At 39.3% G+C, this 20,266-nt stretch overlaps 1 protein-coding gene across 1 annotated transcript in view; it reads right to left on the bottom strand.

The window, feature by feature from the left end:
• Positions 1–20,266, bottom strand: part of Ptchd1 (patched domain containing 1) — a gene marked incomplete at its 5' end in the record, with an annotated part of 53,224 nt that overhangs the window by 32,198 nt on the left and 760 nt on the right. The window lies entirely within an intron of this gene.

The following is a 20,266-nucleotide window of genomic DNA, read 5'->3' as shown; positions in this document are numbered from 1 at the left end:
AGAGGAAATATCCTCATTTCTCTCAGGTATATATGGTGGTGTGTTGGTAAATGTTTAGTAATCAGTTCTCTAATAAAAATAGCTCTAGTTTGTGTTTGTAAACAACCACATTATGGCCAATTTAAAGTTACCAATAAGGTTTGAGTTAGAAAGAAATACATTCAATCAGATTTTTGAAACTAGTAGGATCCAGCCCCAGCACATCATTTGGATATATCTATATCTATAATTTCAGGATTAGAGAACAGACATCTATTTAGGTTAAACTTTCTAAGATGATTGTACCCTTTTATACTCCCACTAAAGTATATCAGAGTTCTAACTACCTTGTATCCTCAGCAGTGGGATTCCTGTCTCACAGCATTGTCGACTTTCAGATCAGACATTACAGATAAAACGCCTGGCATAAAAGTCCACCACAAGTGCTCAGTACGTTTTTATGTAAGGAGAATCCTTTCTTTATCTTAATCAGAAGATAAAAGCTGGCACTTTCACTCAGGAACTGCTATTCATCAGGTGCATGATGGTATTAATTTAATGCCTAGAAATCTCACATTCTTCCTGGCTGTCTAGTAGTCCTGTCATAGATCTCTCATAATGTGCGAGTTCTATTTTTTGTGAGAAGTAACAATTCTCTTTTTGTGGCAGGTATACTGGCAAGGTCCACTGAACATGCTATTCTTTTGTGACTTACTTGATGTGAGGGGGGCGGGATCTCCATGACACTTCTTAGATCCCTGTCCATCAATTAGGGGAGAAGCTGCTGAAAATCAGCATTAATAAGAAACTGAGGCTGTTTCTAAAAGGTTTGCATAGTGAGCTGCCAAGTGGTAGTCCCCTGCCCTCCCTTCTAGGAGTTAGGATTTGTGAGCAGTGATGAGCTCAGTTTAGAGGTCACTCCCTCTAGGACGTCTGCAGCACAAATGCAGATTAAGTCCTCCCTGGTCCCCAGCTATGTGAGCAGATCTGTTTCATCACTCGCTAGGTTATCATGGTGTCTTCTTTTACCTTTTGGAGGAAAGGAATTGAGCCTCATTCTTTTTTATAGCCCTGCTCCCAGTACAGTGCATGCAAAGAGTAGGTCCATAATAACCAAGACACACATTCTGGCTAAGCCAACATTCTCCTTGTACAGTCTCCTTGGCATGTGTTAAACAGCTTCCCCTTGCCTGTCCTTAAAACTAAATACTGAGAAGGATTAAATAAAAGGACTAACTAGTTCTCAAAGACTCAGGGGACAAAAGCCAATCAAATAAAAAAAAAAAAAAAAAAAAAGAAATAAACTCAGAACATGTGGGAATAATTTTTTTTTTGTATCTGGGATCAAACTTAGGACCTTGAGCTTTTGAGGCCTGGGAATAGATGATTGTTAAATAGAATATATGTACTTTTGTGTCTGCAAAAGTAAAGATGCTATGGAAATTTAATATACGTGCTGCTAAAGCAAGCACACTATGACAACTTAAAAACTTAAAAGGACAGACATGCTTTTCCAGCCCAGCTTTCAAGGGAATACACATGGAAACATATTAACATATGCACTTGTAGAAAGATTAACACATTGGAGTTAGGAATAAAGAAAGCTATTTTTGAATTTTCAGGTAATCATTTCTTCTATCCAAGAAGAAATAGCTTTCTTTAATCAATGTAACCCAGCCCACAGTTCTCAAACTAAGTTTGGGTTTGTTTAAGAAATGGTTGAGCTGAGTGTTCCTCTGTTACCTTGGAAATACTATCCCTACTGGAAAGCCTAGACGTGATGTCTTAGAAGAACCTGGAACATAATGGTACCCTGTAAATGTCACCTTAATTCTATCTTACTTTAACCATTTAAAATAATTGTTAAAATCTGTGATGGGCTTATTATATATTATGAGGTATGTATGCATTATTATAATGGGTAGTATCAGGCCTTGAAACTTCTTTTTATGTACCACGAGGACAAAAATGTCCTTAAAAGGGAAAAACTGAAACGCTAAAGAACAGGCCATTTTGACTTGGAAACATGTTCATTGTGTTTTGCATATAACTTTATAAAGGGAGAGCTCACTAGGGCACAAGCAACTCAATGGGGAGATCTCAGACTGTATTTATGACGCAGGGACTGGTGGCTTTGACAGATCACTCTATAAAAGATAGTTCATCAATCATCAACTGCCACTTCCCACTTGTGAGTCTGAGGGCAGGGTGAACGCTCTGAGAACACCTATGGAACCTCAGAGTTTCTTTGTAGTGAGTATTGAGAAGGCTCTGTTGTACCTGCTGCTTTGCTGCCCCAGGGGGCGGAGGCAGAAGCAGTCACACTGCACCTGCTACAGCATTTGGCTGGTTTCCAAAATAAAGCCGCACAAGAGGACAAACCAATTCGAAAGGAAAGACTTTCATGGGGGGATGACGGGGCCAGTATATCTGGGTGGACTTTAGGAGATAAATGTGGAGACATTTTCCAGAGTATGTAGAGGGGCTAAACGTAGTAAAATAAAGTCCATTGTATTCCCAACCCACTGTAGTACAGCCTCCTGAAAATTTCTTTATACATATCCAAATTAGAGACTAAAAAAGATGTGTTCTAACGAGTTGGGTTTATGGTAGGTGGCACAAACAACTGAAATATTTTCTTTAAAACATATTTGTTTAGATAGGTCATGGGAAGATTAGCTAGTTTGCAAGGATGTTATGGCTTTACACATTTTAACTCAATATTTTTACAAATTTTTTCCCCAACATGAACAAGTGGCAGAGGAAGGGTTGCTTCCCTAATTTTTCCTGGCTGTTCCATGCTGCCTCATCTTTCTATGTGGGGTGAGAAATTTCAAAACACGTGAAGCTTAATCTGCACTTCCTACTTCATCAGTCTGAGCCTCATATTAGCCCCACTCAGCTGTGTCCTTCTGAACCACCCTTTTAACTGCACAAACTCAGATGCCTGGGCCCACCCTCACGGCATTAAATAAGAATCTCTTGGCAAGGGATCAGGCATCTGTATTTTGAAAAGCTTCCCAGAGGACTATAATGCAGAGATAAGTTTGAGAACCCTTGCATCCTTTGTCAAATCTTGTCAGTTTTGTCTCTCAAATCTCTCAAATCCACCCTCTCCTGCTCCATTTCTATTGCTCCTGACGTGGTTCTGGCCCTTATAATCTATCTGGATGACAGAAACAGCTTCCTAACTCATCATTTCTCCTGTAAGTCTACCCTCCATACAGTCAAGAGATTTATTTTTCTATAGCACAAATTCAAACCTGTCTTCCCTCTGCTTTAAATCCTCCAGTGGCTCCTCTCTCAATGAATGATGGAGCGTGTTTACATCTTAGATGATGATGGAGAACAGCTGCTCCTCATCCTAGGCAGGATTTCTCTTACCTTAAAATGTTTCTGTAAAACTTACTAGAATTTGAAAATATAATTCAGAGATTCTGTGTATCCTTCACCCAATTTCTCCTTAATGATAACATTTTGCAATCACAGTACATTATCAAAACTATGAAACTGACTTTGGTACAATACAATCACCTACAGGCCTTATTTAGGTTTCACTAGTTTTTATGTGCGTGTTTTCCTGAATGTACAATGCTATGAAATTTCATCACATGAGCTTAATTAAGTTTTTTAAATGATCTGTTTCTATCCAGCAGTGGTTCTCAACTCTAATTGCACATTAGAGTCTCCTAGGGGAGTTTCAAAAAAATGCCCGTGTTTGAGCTCCAATCTAGATCATGGTTTACTCCAGCATTTCTTGAACTTCAGTGTGTACAAAAACCAACTGGGGGTCTTGTTAAAATGCAGATTCTGATTCAGAAGGTGTGAATGGAGCCTGAGAGTCTGCGGTCCTAATAAGGGCCCAGTGGATGCAGGTACTGCCAGTTTGGGAGCACATATGGATGATGTACTGAGGCCAACAGAATGAGAATCAATAGGTGTGAGGTCTGGTATGGTATATTTGAATTCTCCCAGGGATTCTAACATGTAGCCACAGTTGAGAAGCACTGAGACATAGGATAGAATTTGAAGGCTGTGTGACCTATCGAGGTCATTCCACCTCAACCTCTACTTAAGCCATCCTAGGTCATTTCAGCCTCTTCTGGAGAGCTATTTAACTACCAACAACTCTTTGAGGTAAGACATCCTTCCCTCCAAATATTCTGTATTATTCTTCTGAAATTGAAACATAGCTTTTGTGGACTCTCAATTTGCCTTACTTCCACTTCAATTTCTTCTCTATGCTTTTGCCTACCTTGAAACCAATGGGTAAGAGACACTGTCTCTGCTTCACACCCAAATTCCACGAAAGAGACTGCTTCCGCATTGCTCCTATTCTCCTCTCATTCCCTTGTCAATCAACAGGATCGAACTCAGGACCTTGCGCTTGAGAGGCAGGCATGGCACCACTGAGCTAAATCCCCCTCCCGATATTTGTATTGGTATGTTTGGGACACGTTGTAATTAACATTCATCTTGGGGAATTGGTACATATACATATCACATATTAATCATTTTACTTCCCCCTCTGATATTAAAACGTTCTTTTTCTTTAGCACTGGACAAGACTCACTTCCAGCTGCTGACCTTGTTTTCTATCTTGCAGAGAAAAGCAAACCATCAAGTGGAAATTCCCCTTAACTTGCTGCTACCTTATCCATAAAAATACCTACTTCTGCTCTCACCCTTCTCTACTGTGAAATCAAAGTCAAGATCTTCCCTCTAAGGTGAATCCCTTTCATTAGATTCCAGCTTTTCTTCTTTCTTAGTGTAGTTTATTTCCTCTTCTCCCCTGTCCTCAAATTCTAATTCCTTCCCATGAGCTTTAAAGCATGCTTGCATCTCTACCATATTTAAGAAAAGATCTCATTAACCCCATATTCCTTCCAATTGTTGCCACATCTCCCATTCTTTAAGGAGTCCTTTACACTTACTTGCTGACTTCATTTCCTCACCTCCTACTCACTTTTAAAACCACTCCACTCTAGACTATACAAGCACTCAACTAAAATTCAACAATACCTTCTAAGGAGATAAATCCAAAAGCTAGTTTTCAGTTTTTCTCATCTTAAACTTGCAGCAGATATGCACAGTTAAGTCAGTAACACAAGGTCCAAAGGAGTACTCAAAAGATCTAGGATGGTCAAGCATCTTGAGATTTCTATGGGAATCCAGTAGGGTCCATTAAGACCTGGGCATGCTTTCTTCACTGCTACACACCCTACTATGTGCCTGGCAAACAAGAGGTTCAGTAAATATCAGTGGTTTGACTGAAACCTTCCCTCTCTCCTCCTCCTGTGATGAATTCTACTACTTGGCTCTTCCCTATCTCTCCAGCTAGCTTTCTCAGTGTCCTTCTGACTCTTTTTCCTTTGCCTATTTGTAAATTTGGTTTGACTCAAGACACCATCTCTGGCACTTCTGATCTTGTTACACTGGAAAAAAATTCATAGGCAATAAATTACACTTCCATGTTTTGAATTCCCACCTTTATGCTGACCAGTCTACAGTTCACAACAACACCTCACCTCTCTTCCAAATTCCAGATTTGAGTTTCCATCTGCTTCCTGAAGATTTACAAATAAAAGCGATGGCAGTTTCATCTGGTATATATCCAACAGCTGAATCTTTTCCGACCAATTTGTTATTCCACCTGTTCCCTGTTATAGTTAACAGCATCACCCTCTTTCCACGAAACCAGGTGGGTAAATGTCTAAGCCCAAATCACACTTTTCTCTCAGTTTACTTCCAGATCCAGTGATCCACAATATTGATTTCCCTGTTTGGGGGCTTGTATTTTTAGTGTACATTCTTAACTTCATTAGTTCCCAGTAATGTTAACAGTGGTCTCCAAAAGAGTAAAGAGTATCCATATCAAATAAACTTGAGAAATGCTGAACTGGACAGAGATAAATAGTTTTCTTTATAGAGGAATAGTCTCGAGCAATGATGGTGAACCTTTTAGGGCTTTCAGTGATACAAGCAGGCCACTGTGGCATGTGTGCCATAGGTTCGCCACCGCTAGAGTCTTCAGCATGATATGCAGTCAATGTGGGGACCCAACATGTATTTTTATGTATTATTGCCAAAGTTACTTGGCCACAAAGACCGATTTTACTACAGAAAGGAACTTTCCTAGAACACATTTTGTAAAACAGTAGTCCAATCTTATACTTTGTTTCTTCTAGTTACCTTAATTTAAGTCTCTTGTTTATAGACTTGCAAAAACTTCCTAGGTGGAGGAGGGAGTCACCTTATCCCATGTCTTGCTTTCCCGCTTTAACTTTTACACTTCTATAAGTGCTATCTTTATATAAGTTTGATCATTCTATGTCCCACAGTAGTAGACATGTCTAAGTCACACACATTTTTTTTTTTTTTTTGTACCACGGATCGAACTCGGGACCTTGCACTTGCAAGGCAGGCGGCAGAACCACTGAACTAAATCCCCAGCCCTGGGTCATCTATATTCTTATTTTCTGCCTGCTTATTCTATTACTGAGAGAGGGGACTTACAGTCTCCAATTATATTGCAGTGGTATCTTGGCTCAGGAACTTATTTTGTTTTATGATTTTGGAGATGGCCATATTTGTGTTTGTGTGGGGAAGATGGCCGTGGTTGTGTTTGTCACCTGATGTGTAACTTATGAACAAAAGCAAAGTTTTGTTGAATGCTTTTGAGAACTGAATTGTTTGTGAACAGAAGTACTCATGAACCGAGGTATTACTGTACTGAATTTATATATTTCTCCTTTTAGTTACATCAGTTCTTGCCTCATGTATTCTGATATTCTTTTGTTAGGTGCATGTATGTTTAGGATTGTTGTATCTTTCTGGAGATTTGATCCCTTTATCATTATGTAATGGCCCTCTTTATTCCTGGTAATTTTCCCAGTTTTATAGTTTGGTCTGAAATTAATATGGCTGTTTGAGCTTTCTTTTGATTAGTATCAATATGGTATATATTCTCCATCCCTTCACTTTTAACCTATGTAGGTGTTTATAAAGTGGGTTTCTTGTAGACAAGTCTTGTTTTTCATAATTCATGCTGATACTCACTGGCTTTTGCTTGCTGTATTTCTACCATTCGCATTTTTGCTGATCATCGATATAGTTGGATTAATATTTACCCTGAATACAATCGTTCTGTTACATTTGTTTTGTTTTCCACCTCTTTTCCTGCTTTCTCTGGTTTTAATTGAACATTTTATCTCCTTTCTTAGTATATCAATTATACTTCTTTTAAAACATCTTTAGTGGTTGCCTAGCACTTACAATTCACACTTATACTTAATCTAGGTTCACTTTCAAATAATACTATATACCTTACATGATGTGGTTATAATAGAATATTCCTAATTCCTCCTCCATGTTCCTTGTGGTATGGCTCCCATTCGTTTCACTTATCCATCTTATAATCATTCAGTACATTGTTACTATTATTGCTGTAAATGAACAGCTACTTTCTAGATCTGTAAGAATAAAAAAAAAGAAAAGGATTTAAAAGGAGTTAAGTTTCATGCGCTCCTTTTCTAACACTCTTCTTTATGGAGACCTGAGTTTCTCACCTAGGTCATTTTTCTATGCCTAAAAAACTTCTGTTAATATTTCTTACGGGACACATGTGCTGGCAATGAATTCTACTTTTGTCTTAGAAAGTCTCCGTACTCCTTCACTTTAAAGAATTATTCTGCTGGATACAGGGTTTTAAAGTTGGTAAGTTTTTCTCTTTAAAATTTTTTAATATTTCACTTTATTTTCCTCATATATTTTAATAAGCTTTAATGCCATCATCCTTGTTCCTCCATATGCAAGATTCTCCCATCCTCTGCCTCAGCTTATTTCAAGACTTCCTTTTTGTTTTCTGTAGTTTGAATATGATATGCCTGCTTGTATTTTTTATGGGTGCTTATCCTTATTGGTGTTCTCTGAGTTACTCTGATTAGTGGTCCGGTGTATATCATTAATTTTGCAAGGTTTTGGCTATCATTATTTCAAATATGTTTACTGCTTTAATGTGTTCTTGCTTTTGGTACTCCAGTTGTGTATGTTATACCTAGGAATATTGCCCTGAATTTCTCGGATATCCTGTCTTGGCTTTATTTTTCAACTTTGCGTTTTGGTTTGTGGTGCTTCTCTTGCCGTATTTTCAAGCTCAGTGATTCTTTCCTGGGCTATGTTATATCTACTGATGAGTCTATCAAAGCTATTCTTCATTTCACGTTTTTATCTCAAGCATTTACTTTTGATTAATTCTGAGTTTCCACCTCCCTGCTTACATTACCCATTTGTTCTTCATGTTATCTACTTTTTCCATTAAAGCCCTTAACATATTAATCATAGTTATTTTATATTCACTTTCTGATAATTCTAACATGCATGTCATATCTGAGTCTGTTTTTGATGCTTCCTTTGTCTCTTTAAACTAAGTATATTTATTTCCCTTTCAGTACGCCTTGCAATTTTTTTTTTCCAAAGCTGGATCTCTAGCAGTTAATCGGATTTATGTTAATGTAGGAATCAAGATGCATTTAATGTTTGCTGTAGCTATAGGTAATAGAATTCCTTGGTTGACCTTGTTTTTGTCTATCTTACTGACTCTGGGTTTCCTTACATAATGCTCCTCAAGAGAAGCTGTATCTTGTTTAAGCTGTAACTCACTGCTATTATATGGAGCTTTGATGTGGTGGTAAAGTATGAGAAGGGGAAATGCTATATAATCTTCCAAAGAAACCTCAGCGTTTTAATGGGCCTGTAACCTTCAAAAGTACTTCAGTGGTATAGATTCGCCTCCTTCATTGTCGTCTACTCCCTTCCTTGGCTGGCATGCTCAAAATCTACTTCCTTGAATTCCTGACTCATGGTGACCCACCTCTCTTAGGTCGGGCAGGAGGGCTGAAGGTAGCTTAAGTTTCAGAATTGTACTCTGGCAAGTCCATTGCCCCTAGAGAGTAGACTTTTGTTACGGAGACTACTTAGGTGGATTTCATAATACTGCTGACCCTATTTTACAGTTGAGGAAACGGAGACTCCCAGAGAGGTCAGGTGACATGATCAAGGATACTTTAATACTGTACTTCCTAGCCTTTGTGCACAGAGTTCTGGGGTTCTGAAGCAATGCTTATTCCACTAGGTCAAAACCAGTATAAATTAATTTCTCCCTCTCTGATAGAAGTGATACTGAACAGTAGTTGAGACGAGATATCAGCAGCTAGGGTTTGTGCACACCTTGTCTCTGGCAACTGACAAAGACTCTCTCCTTGACCAAATTCTAGTCAGGCTCCTGAAGCCTTCTCCCAACTAGGCTGTGACTTTTAGACTTCTTTGTGTTTTCATTATCCAGTTTTAGCAAGAATCCTGTTAAGACCATTTAGCCAGAATCCTTCACCCTCCATATCTGGTGATTCTAAGTATCTGGTCAAATTCCTCATTTCCCATCATCTCCTCACTTTCACCTGCCTTTAGCAAGAATCTTGCAGGGGTGTTTCATTCAGAATCCCCTACTTACCCCTGATGGTTCTTCTTAGTAATTTTCTATCTGCTGATTCCGCCCTGGTCCTTGGCGATAAATTCCCACTTTTTTGCATTATAAATCAAACTGCAACTCTTTCCCCTACTGCAAAAACCTTATGCTTAATCCTTATACCTATTCCCATGGTTCCCCTTGAATAAAGTCTGCCTTACTATTCTTTAACAAGTGCCGTAATATTTTTAACATAATCACAGAACTGCGGCCCTGTCTCATAAAGGCAGCATGTGGCTCCTATCCGTGCCTGCTGTGCTTTCTGGTTTTATTTAAAGGAAGTTTTTGCAAAGGTAAATGGCAGGTGAATTTGTGTGGAAGTCTTTGGAAGAAAGGAAGCTTTGGCAATCATGTGATGGTGGCAACAACATCCACAGTGTGAAAGTGGAGTGGGGGCATCTCCCTTCCTCCTTCTCAGGGTATCCCTTCCTCTACTCAGTTCCTTTCTTCGAACTCAAGCACTTGGAGATAGAGAGCAGAACAGCCTTCCCTGTTCAACATGCCTGCTTTACCCTGCAAACTTTAAATATTCAGATTTATGTGGTATGGTAGGTATTCTTCGCACAGTAGCTATTGCAGCATCATTCAGAGTTAACTGCTAAACAAGTAACATTTGTGCCCCACTTGTATCTATTAGCCAGCTTCTACAGGGAGAAACTGCATTTTTGGAATTAGTCCTGGCAGTTAATTACTGAGATACTTTATAGTAGTGCTCTCAAAGTGTGGCCCGTGGGCCAGGCAGAACAATATTACCATGGGAAATTGGTAGAATTCTCAGGCTCCACTAGAGACCTACTGATTCAGAAACTCAGGAGATGGAGCCCAGTCTTGGATAAGCCTTCTAGGGGCTATCCACTCAAATTGAACAACCACTGCTTTAACTTACACAGGTAATTCAATAGCATTATCTAGTCAGGATACACAAAGGTTCAGCAACATTCCTCATGTCCACTCATCCACTGCTGTACTACAGTGTGACCCAAACTGGCAGCATCCACACCCTTGGGAGCTTGTTGGAAGTGCAGAGTCTCAGGCCTGCTTGCCCCAGACCTACTGAATCAGAGTCTGAATGTTCACAGAAATTCTCAGGGAATTTGGAAGTGCATTCAAACTTGAAAAGCACTGGTAACTCTCACACTGAGGCTAGTTTTGTTGGAAGAGATAGGTATAGAAAGCAAGGTAGGTGGAGGAATTTTCTTTGGAGAATTTGATTTTGACCCTAAGTAGTGATTTCTTTTAGAGCCCTATGGAAAGAAATTTTGAAAAGGAGTAGACCAGGAAACACACTGACTTAAATAATCAAATTCCTTAGTCAGCAAAATTTTACATTTCAGTTTCAAAGGGCTTTACAATTATCACTTTGCCCGATTCTTTCGATCTCTGGAAATTCTGACAGTACTCTTTGAAGTGTTTCCAGATCTACTTATTTGGGCAAGATTTCCCACGGAAATATTGTATTCAAAGACATTAAGTGAAAGAGGAGAATTATCAACACTCTCACCTAAACTGTTGGAGAATCTCTTAATTTTGACATACTGTGCTGTAGAGAGTGGTGAAGAGAATCTTGAAACCAGAGCCCAAGGCCTCCTAGAGCTTTTAATTCCAAAGACACTTTCCTGGGGAAGAACTGAAGGCTTCCTTTGTATGCAAAGCCCCATCAAGCTTGAAGTCTGGATGTGAGCCCAAAAAAACCACCTTGATGAGATGGAATGCAAAATGCTCAACCCAATCCAGCTGGACCTGCCTAAGATTTTCTGCAGGAGGAGGAGCTGCATGCTCAGCAGGAGGATGAATCCAATCACCAGTACTGATTCAGATGGAATTATGAAAGACCAACATTATTGGCAATCTGAGTACTCAGAATGTAGATTGAGAATCCATTACTGCTCATTGGATCAAAGAAAAAAAATGCCCACATGTACATTTACTCAATAGGCACATATCAGGAAGTAACAGTCATTTTTAAAGCAAATAGGAATACAGAACTTACAGAACCTACAGAGGCTATGGTTACCCAGTCCATTCACATACTTTATGCCATTGTATCTTTATCACTATTGGGTGAAAGAGATGCCATTACACCCAGTGTAAATGAGAAACCCGCTTCTCATGAAGGTTAGGTAACTTGCCCCAAATCACATACTTAGGAGAACTGAGACTTGAGCTTGGCTTTCTTGATTCTAAATCCAGTATTCTTTCCACAAGAGTTAAATTTGAGCCTTGCTATTGAAAACGTGGTTTACTGACCAGCAGTGTCAGCATCACGCCAGGGTGTATTCCTACCACAACTGGCAGGTCCCATCCCAGATCCAATAAATTAGAACCTGTATTTTTAATAAAGGGGTACAGGTGATGTGAGTGCACATGAAAAAGCTTAAGTGCAGTAAAATAAACTTAACTCAGTGTGACCAATTGCCTAGATGATGTACCACATGAACAAAGACAAAAGCCAGCAATTCAAACCTCATGGAATTAAGGTCCTAAATATCACAAAGGTATTTTGAGCACTTAAATTTATAGTTTTATAGCAGAGATGCATTTATTTTCTTGAGACAGTTAGAGAAAATTGACAAAGCCATGCATGCTATTGGTGATGGGAGAAAAGAGAGAAGAACATTCCCTTTCAAAGCTGAAAAGTGAAGAGTTCTAAGTTAAATTCACAGAGATATGCTGATTTTTGTTTCAGTACCACTTTTTAAATTCATGTCTTGGAATACTTTGTTACTCTAGTCTCACTCTTTCCCCCAACTTTTTCCTTTTTTATCAGAGTACATTTGCAAGACATCATAGTTACATTCATTTTGGAGAGTTAGTACATGTATATACCATATAGCTTGATAATGTTTTATCTCCTTACTCCTTCTCCCCCCTGACCCCTTTCCCACCTCCAACAAGTCCACCTTTTTGTTTCCTACTATCTCTATTTTACTCTTCTATTTATGTTTTAGGTTGCTCATCTACGAGAAACCATGTCATATTTAAACTTTCTGTGTCTGTTTTATTCTACTTACCATTATAGACTCAAGGCTTACTCTTCAGAACAGGAAAGCAGCATCACATTAGTGATCTTTTGAACATTGATGCTATGGCTAAAAAAATCACCTGCCCTTGATTTTAAAAGTGTGTTTCATGTTTACTTTTGGGTATGCACATGGTTTGAGGTATGCAATAGTTTGAGACTGTACTTCAAGCAAATAAATGCATGTGTAGTGTGGCGTACTGTCAGGATACTGGCTGGGATCTGCAGTTTTCCACCTTCGCACTTGGGAATGGACTGTGCAAGGGAGACTGAAGTTGAGTTGATGCCATCCCAAACTACACTAGGACCAGAGGACGTGGTTAGGTGTTTGCTTTTCTAAGAATTTCTCCTCATATAAAGTAAATGTCAGGAGATCTGGCAGCAGAATGGATGCTGATCAACAAGTTCAAGACCAAGATTTGTCAAGGATGAAAAATGAAGATAGATCTAAAGAAATCGTGTGGTTTCGCTACCAGGCAAAAATATATTTGACCCAAATAAATCAATAGGGAAGGAGAGCACACTTCCTGTTCTCTAAACCATCACCCAGCAACAATTTATTAAGCACCTTCTGTGCACTCCACATTACGCTCATCTCTGGGAGAGATCTGGCAGCATCAGTCATTGCTCCTGCCTGCGCAGAGTTCATGATCTTGCTCATAAGAAACAATCACATGACAGTACAGCAAATTATATAATGGTCTAAGCATTAAGGAATGTGAATACAAGTACAAGCTAGGTAGATTTAAGGGAGAGAAGCCTTAAATCTGAGAAAGACTTTTACAGGGAGGAAGGGGGAATCTCTAAGGAGGAGAATAAAAATAGTAGATGTGTGAAGATGGACTCTATGAGATGGGAGTATGCAGAAAAGAGTGGCTGGATATATGCCATTCAAGTGTGGAGGCCAGTCATCATCTCAAGTTAATGTCCTGGTGGTGTGTGCCTCAGCCCTATTTATAATCGTCTTTACTAATATCTCATTGTTCCTGTTAAACTCAAGAGTAACTAAACAGCTATGCTGGATCATGACTATGAAGCTTCATGGAGATAGGGTCATGGACACCTAGTAGAATGAAAGAATGGATATCCTCTAGGAACTGGGCCTTAAATCCCTAAATTTGTAACTGTGGCTGGGTGTGAGACCCCAGGACAGATGCTTTTAGAGTTCAACCCAATATCCTTCCAGCTTATACTGACCTCTACATGCCAAGGTCACTTACCACAAGCACCTGTAGCACTCTGCCTGAGGCTTACCAAATCCAGTTGTAGGGACAGATTCAGCATATAAAAATGCCAGTGATTTATGGACCCTATATATAGCCTCATTGCGTGAAGGTGGGGAATAAATATCCAATTCAAGCACAGTTGGGATTTCTTGGCTGCATACTTTAGTTAGTCTCTCTGAGTTCCCCAGGAAGAGTGAACCCTGGTTGCAGGCACTTGCCCGATAATGTTCCCCTAATCGGCTAATTGCTATTCCCTATTTAACTTCCCTATTCCCCTGTAAGATTTTCTGATATCACCTCCCAGGATAACTGCTTTACACTCAAATCCTCATCTGGACTGTACTTTGAGCGCTTGAGTTAAACTCAAGAACCTAACAATGGGTATCTTTTAAAATACCAGAAACAATATTCTCAAGAGGATTTCTTAGAGAGCAAGAAGATGAAAATAGCTTCTCTTTTCTCTCATTGTCTCCTTTTGTTCAAAATATGAATTCTGAAGTTGAAGGTATGACATATTATGACATATTATTCAGGGCTTCCCATATGAAATAACAACTGGTGTTGATTTCCTTTTTTTTTCTTGTCTTTTAAAGGTTAGAGATTACTCACCTCCCCTGCTGGTCATTAAATCAGTCTGGCAGGAATCCACCGTAGTTCTGTGGCCTTCCGGGTATGTGGTAGAGACACAGGCAGTGCTGCAGACAGGCCTGCTTGCTGTGATGTGCTACCAAGCAGGTGACTTCAAAGGTCTGCTTTAAGCCTATCTCAAGTATCACTTGGGGCTCACACTGAGCCCCAAAGTCAAGTACCAGATGGTACATCCCACAAAGTCAGAGTTGATCAGCTTACCCACATCTCACATTTCCCTAGTTCCTGTGCCAAGAGATGCTGCAGCCTCCCAGGTTAAAATTTAAAGAAAAAATATTCTGATAGTTTGCTTCTTCTCTTCTTTGTTGCCAGTTAAATGCTCAACTGCATATCTGGGGAATCCTGAGAGGTTTAATTTTGTGTATATATAAAAAAATAATTATCCTTCCCTAACTCTGATATGGCATCTATCAACACACTATGAGTCATTAAAACATAGGCTTTCCTCTGATGGCTTTATACTGAAATTTAAGTATAATTAGCAGAATGACCAAAGTTTGTCCCAAATGCTTACCTGCATGGAGAAAGTAAAAGATTGGTTCTCAAATTTAAATGAGACAACTAGAGCAGGTATTTGAGATACAATTCACATATATAAAACATATCTACAAATCAAACAACACTGGAAAGAGACTGTAGTTAGATTTTTGGGTATACTTTCTATGAAATGAAAGGAGAGTAAAAGCAACTTCACCTTCTTCTTAATTTTCCCCTACTGTAAAAATAAATGCCCGAGTGCTCCTCTTTCAGGCCTGGGCTCGGTCTTTTCTAAGAGTATCTCCTTGGATAACTCACAGAAGGGACTGGACTGCCCAAGGCGTCATAGCACTTATCACCAGACAAAGCACTTGGAGAAGCTCAGACCAGATTCCAGCATCAGCATCTGTGGAAATGACCTTTAAGGTGCCTTCCAAACTCACAGTCCTTTGATTCCATATTCCTTGGATGCAAGCTCTGCTTTTGTCATGTTATGCTTGGAAAAGCAGAGCAGCTAGAACAGGCAACAAAGTGCTGCCTCCTTAGTCCCGAACAGGTCGTGACTCACAGTGGAGTTGTATACACTGTCAGAAGCAGCCTGGCCTAAGTGGGCAATTGCCACATATTGATGCTTCAGGTATGCCAATAATAGGCATCTACTGACTGACAGCTCTCAAAGGCCAGCATCCATTCAACAGTTTTGCCTTTCAAGCAATAAACTGAATTTTCTTTCTTGAGTTACCCTATAGCAGGCAGGATTTTGATCATAAACGACAGGGTTATTGTAGAAAGCAAAGATAACTGCATCCGGGGGACACTTATACTGAGAAATCTGGTGTCTGCCCAGTGGTCCAAGACAGCATCATCTCAGAGGTTGCAATATTTATCTCCAAAGTTCTGTAAGATTTTTGAATGTGAACTTCTTTTTGACATTTTTTCATTTTTCATAACCAGTGTATCTGAAAAAACTAATAAAAAGAAACATAAGAATTTCTCTATCTTGGAACTATTGATGTTTGGGGTCAGATAATTCTTTGTTCTGGGCATTATGTTATGCCTTACAGGATGTTTGGCAGCATCTCTAGCCTCTACCCACTAGATCCCAGTAGCATAGTCTACCCTTACCACTGTGACAACCAAAAGTGTCTCCAGACATTGCCAAATGTCTCCTGGGGAGGGGTGTTACAATTACCCTCAGTTGAGAACCACTTTATGAGTTATTTTAAGTGTCAACATCCTTTTGGAATTTTGGAAGTCAACATGGGAACTTTCCATGTAAAGAACCAGATGGTAAATATTTTAAGCTTTTTGAGCCACACAGTCCCTGATGTATGGTCTTGCTTTTATTTTGTTTATAATCTTTAAAAATGTACTAATACATTCAAGCTCAAAAATTGGCTGGAATTTGCTAATCCTTACATTGTAAAAGAAGAAATGATGGTAATTCCAGTAATGATCAGAAGTGTTGATACAGTTTTTGGAAAAACTTGGAATTTGATATAGCTGCCGGGTCTTTGTGACACCAAGCTAAGCAGTCAAGCTGCCCTTTTTGCAAAGCCTGAAATTGAATATCTCCAAGTTAAATTCTATTAATTTTGTTTGCAATTTAATTCTATCTAATGTATTTGAACATAAAAGGTTTAAATAAAACAGGACCTTGACATTTGAACACGATGACATTCTCTAATATGTGGAAGAACATCTGCTTAGTGAGGACGTGTCCTTCCCTTGGTTCAGAATTAAATGTCCTGAGTTCTGAAGAAGAGGGTATTGTTCAAACAAAATGTTCCTATCCAACTGTAAAAACGAAATATGCTTTGATATGGCTACAGAGGTTATCAAGGAAAGGAAACTGGTGTCTTGGAAAGAGAGAAGCCTAAAAACTGACTGTTACTCATAAAATAAAAATTTCACTTAAAATACCTTCCAAAGTAGTTTCTAAAGAATTTTTTCTACCCATCAATAAATGTTTTAGTAAACTAGGAGAGGTCCATTCAACAAGTATTTATTGAATAGTTACTATGTGCCAGGGATTGTATGAGGCCCTAGACTTGAACCCACCTGGAGCCTGCAAATGAACAGCACTCTAACAGGTAACAACTATATTCAGTCATCCAGTAATTTTTTTCCAGTAAAATATTTTATTTTTGTATACTGTTGATTACAAATATCTAATGCTTTACTTTGGGCATTTGTATTTTCTGTATGTAAATTTTCATCAACACCAGTCAGAACAAGCCAAGAAAATATCCTTATTATTCAATTATGAATGTTGGGACAACAACATGAAATGGGATATTTGACTTTGGTCAAGTGTACTTTCCTTGGATAACAAAATATATATTTTAAATCATTCAAGTAGTTTATCGTATGAAAAGCAGCAAATTATAGTGAAAAGAGTATGGGCTTTGAAGTCCAAAACCCTGCGTGGGGACCTGGGTCTGTCCTTTTTCCATGGACAAATCAGTTAACTTTTAAGAAGTACATTTTTCATCTGCAAAATGGGATACTTTCCCTGGCACATCATACTTAAACATACTGTATGTTTATTACCTATAGAGTGTTTTAAAGGCGATAACATTATCATAAGAACTCAGCTACACTGATTCTTCATTCTATGTGGATGATTCTGGGATAAATCAAGTATTGTGTTTGTCACAGCTCAAATCAATAATCAATGGGATCTTCCTATACTTTATTTTTATGTGATCATGAAAAAATATCCATGAAAGCTTGTGAGACTCTACTTTGAAATTTTTCCCTGAGCCGAACACCACAGGTTTTCTGTTAAAAGTTATAATGAGCTATTTAATTTTCTAGTTAAATGAAGACTTTTGAAGATCAACATTTCAAACATTAATGGCTGAGCCCTTAGCAGTGACCATCAGGTTCCATCCACTTTTGCCCCAAATTATATCTTTGGCCCGAAGCCTTCAGAGGAAAGCATTGTAGAAAGATTCACTCCCTACGTAATCAAATTCTATAAAACAGAGTATGGTAATCATGTCACTAGCACAAATCTGAGATCCCACCTTTGAACCAGGACAGTGAGATTTGCAAAAATAGATTTTTTTCTGTGCTACTCTCAATTACGTATTTAAAAAGTCAATGTGGCTTTTCAAATTTTTGTCATTATCCTCGCTCAGTCTATTTTTAGTCAGCAAGTATCTGCACTAATACCCCAAGGAGGATCACCTTCACTGGATAGGAACAGCCCCAAAACATGAAAAGCAAGCATTATGCTTGAAATACCCTACACAAACCTACAGGTTTCTTCCTCCAGTTTGATAGTCCCGAGAAAGCCTCAGCTACTGCTTAAGAGCTGCCCACTTCATTTTACCCTGAATGAGATGCCACAAAACCAGCAGGGGCTATTTGGTATCGTGTAGGTGTTAAGTGTTGGCACTAACCTTGATGCCAATAACCATGTATCAGAATAACACTAGTTACTACAGTAACAGTGACTCTTTCACTCAAAACACCTTTCTTAAAGGACAAGTCATGTCTCTAAATGGAAAAAGAGAAAAAAGTGCTTACTCCCACACTTCACATTACCATGACTACTGAAGGTCCATTTTCCTATCCCCCTGCTCCGTACCTACCAAAATAGAGTTAGATGTTGGGGGGCATATAATTGAAATTCGAAGGTTATTCTCTAGAGTTCATAAATTTGGGTTTTTAATAAGCTGTATGAACTCATTTGACCAGAGAGCCATCTGAGAGAAACGAGTTCTGATCATTTTTTGGCTTGGTTTTGATTTCATACAAACACCTAGACCATGAAAAACCACCCCATTTCTTAAAACAGTCCACTGACTCCACAACTGTCATTTAAAGTTGCTCTTTGGGGTAAGGGGCTCCCTCTCTCCAGTCCCAACCTTTGCTGAACTGATCAAAATCAAATAAGAAGAATCCAGTTGAACTCAATGAGGAAAAAAAACAAAAGAATCCAGTTGAAAGAGATCTGATGTGCTTGTTGATGTCTCATTAACCTTGAGAGTGAATGTAAATGGTGACTGCTCCTCTCAATGGGGTGATAATTTGTTAGGGGAAAAAAGCCGGTGGAAACATCTCAGGGAAAAAAATCCAAAGAGAAACAGTATTTAATAGATCATTTATCAAAAAATGGGACATTTCCAACTGTCAGGGTTGGCTAAATTATAGTTTCCTTAAGCCTGTGATGAATCTACTTACTACTTGTTTTCTTGGGAAAGAATTTGGAACAGTATTTATCTGTGTGTCAACATATGTTCACAAGTATTAAAAAAAACACTCCAATGTTGGAAGTATAATCAAGAGAAAAGTGAACATCTCAGGATTAACGTTAATAAGGTTCTACCATAAGTAAGTATGTGTGGTGATTTGTGTGCCATGAAAAACATCATGAGCCACACTCAATGTGGAAGGTTTTAATTCCATTGAGTTTCCAGCCAGATTCCCCTCTTTACTAATTGCTGACTGATAACATGTCAACAAACATAGGGAGGAAAATAATAGAGGAAAATTAGCTTGTCTCTAGGGATAAACCATTACCTGGAGAGAAAAAGAGAGGAAGAGCTCCCCAGGTTCACTAGCAGAATCTTCTTGGGCATAAGTAGACCGGAAATCTAATTCGCTTCCAGTCCCAGATCTAGACCAGAGACCCAAATAAAACCAGCATTTTCCATTCCTGGGCACCAAAGCCCTAGCTGGGACTGGTTCCTGTCTGCTCTCTCCAGAGGAGAACCTGAAGTAAACAAATCCACAATCCCCAACGGGCATTGAAACATTCGGATGAAACATTCTCACCTAGGTTCCCCTTTCTCTCCCATGCTCTCCCCTTCTCCATCTCTAGGCTTCACTTTTCTGGTTTCCTTTGGAACTTCTTGAAAGTTATCACCATTAACTTCACTTTTTGCATCAAATTCCCACCTCAGGCTGATGGCACAACCGATTTCTGCTATTGCCACCCTCTAACCAGCTGCTCTGTTTCCTGTGCTCTGCTCAGGGCGACCCAGCCCAGCTTCTGCCCTCAGCCTCCTGGCTCTGCCCCTCACTCTAAGCTCAAATGCACCAAGTCAAAGTGGATCGATTGGTTCCCTCTCTTCTTAAAGAAGTTTTTGCATCTCAGAGAAGCTATCGTGAAACGCGAAATAACTGCGAATCCCACACATGTCCTACCTAGATATGGCTACCTTGCTGGGGAGGAAAGGGCAGCAGGGCAGTCAGTCACTGTCCTCATCAGGGACTACACTTTTTTTTTCTGGGTGAGTGGGAGGCATTTTCCCCACTGTACAGTGTCCCATTCCTCTGCCCCCTACCCACCCCCAGCAGCCTTTCCCCAAAATACTTCGGGGGACCAGAGGAAGGGAGGAAAAAAAACGGGACAGAGGAGCGGTTCTCTACCCCCCCCCC

Source organism: Fukomys damarensis, unplaced genomic scaffold (genome assembly GCF_012274545.1).
Source record: "Fukomys damarensis isolate Sample0158 unplaced genomic scaffold, DMR_v1.0_HiC HiC_scaffold_39, whole genome shotgun sequence".
NCBI lineage: Eukaryota > Metazoa > Chordata > Mammalia > Rodentia > Bathyergidae > Fukomys > Fukomys damarensis.
Note: the sequence above shows the minus strand (reverse complement) of the source record. Positions and strands in the feature narration are given on the sequence as shown.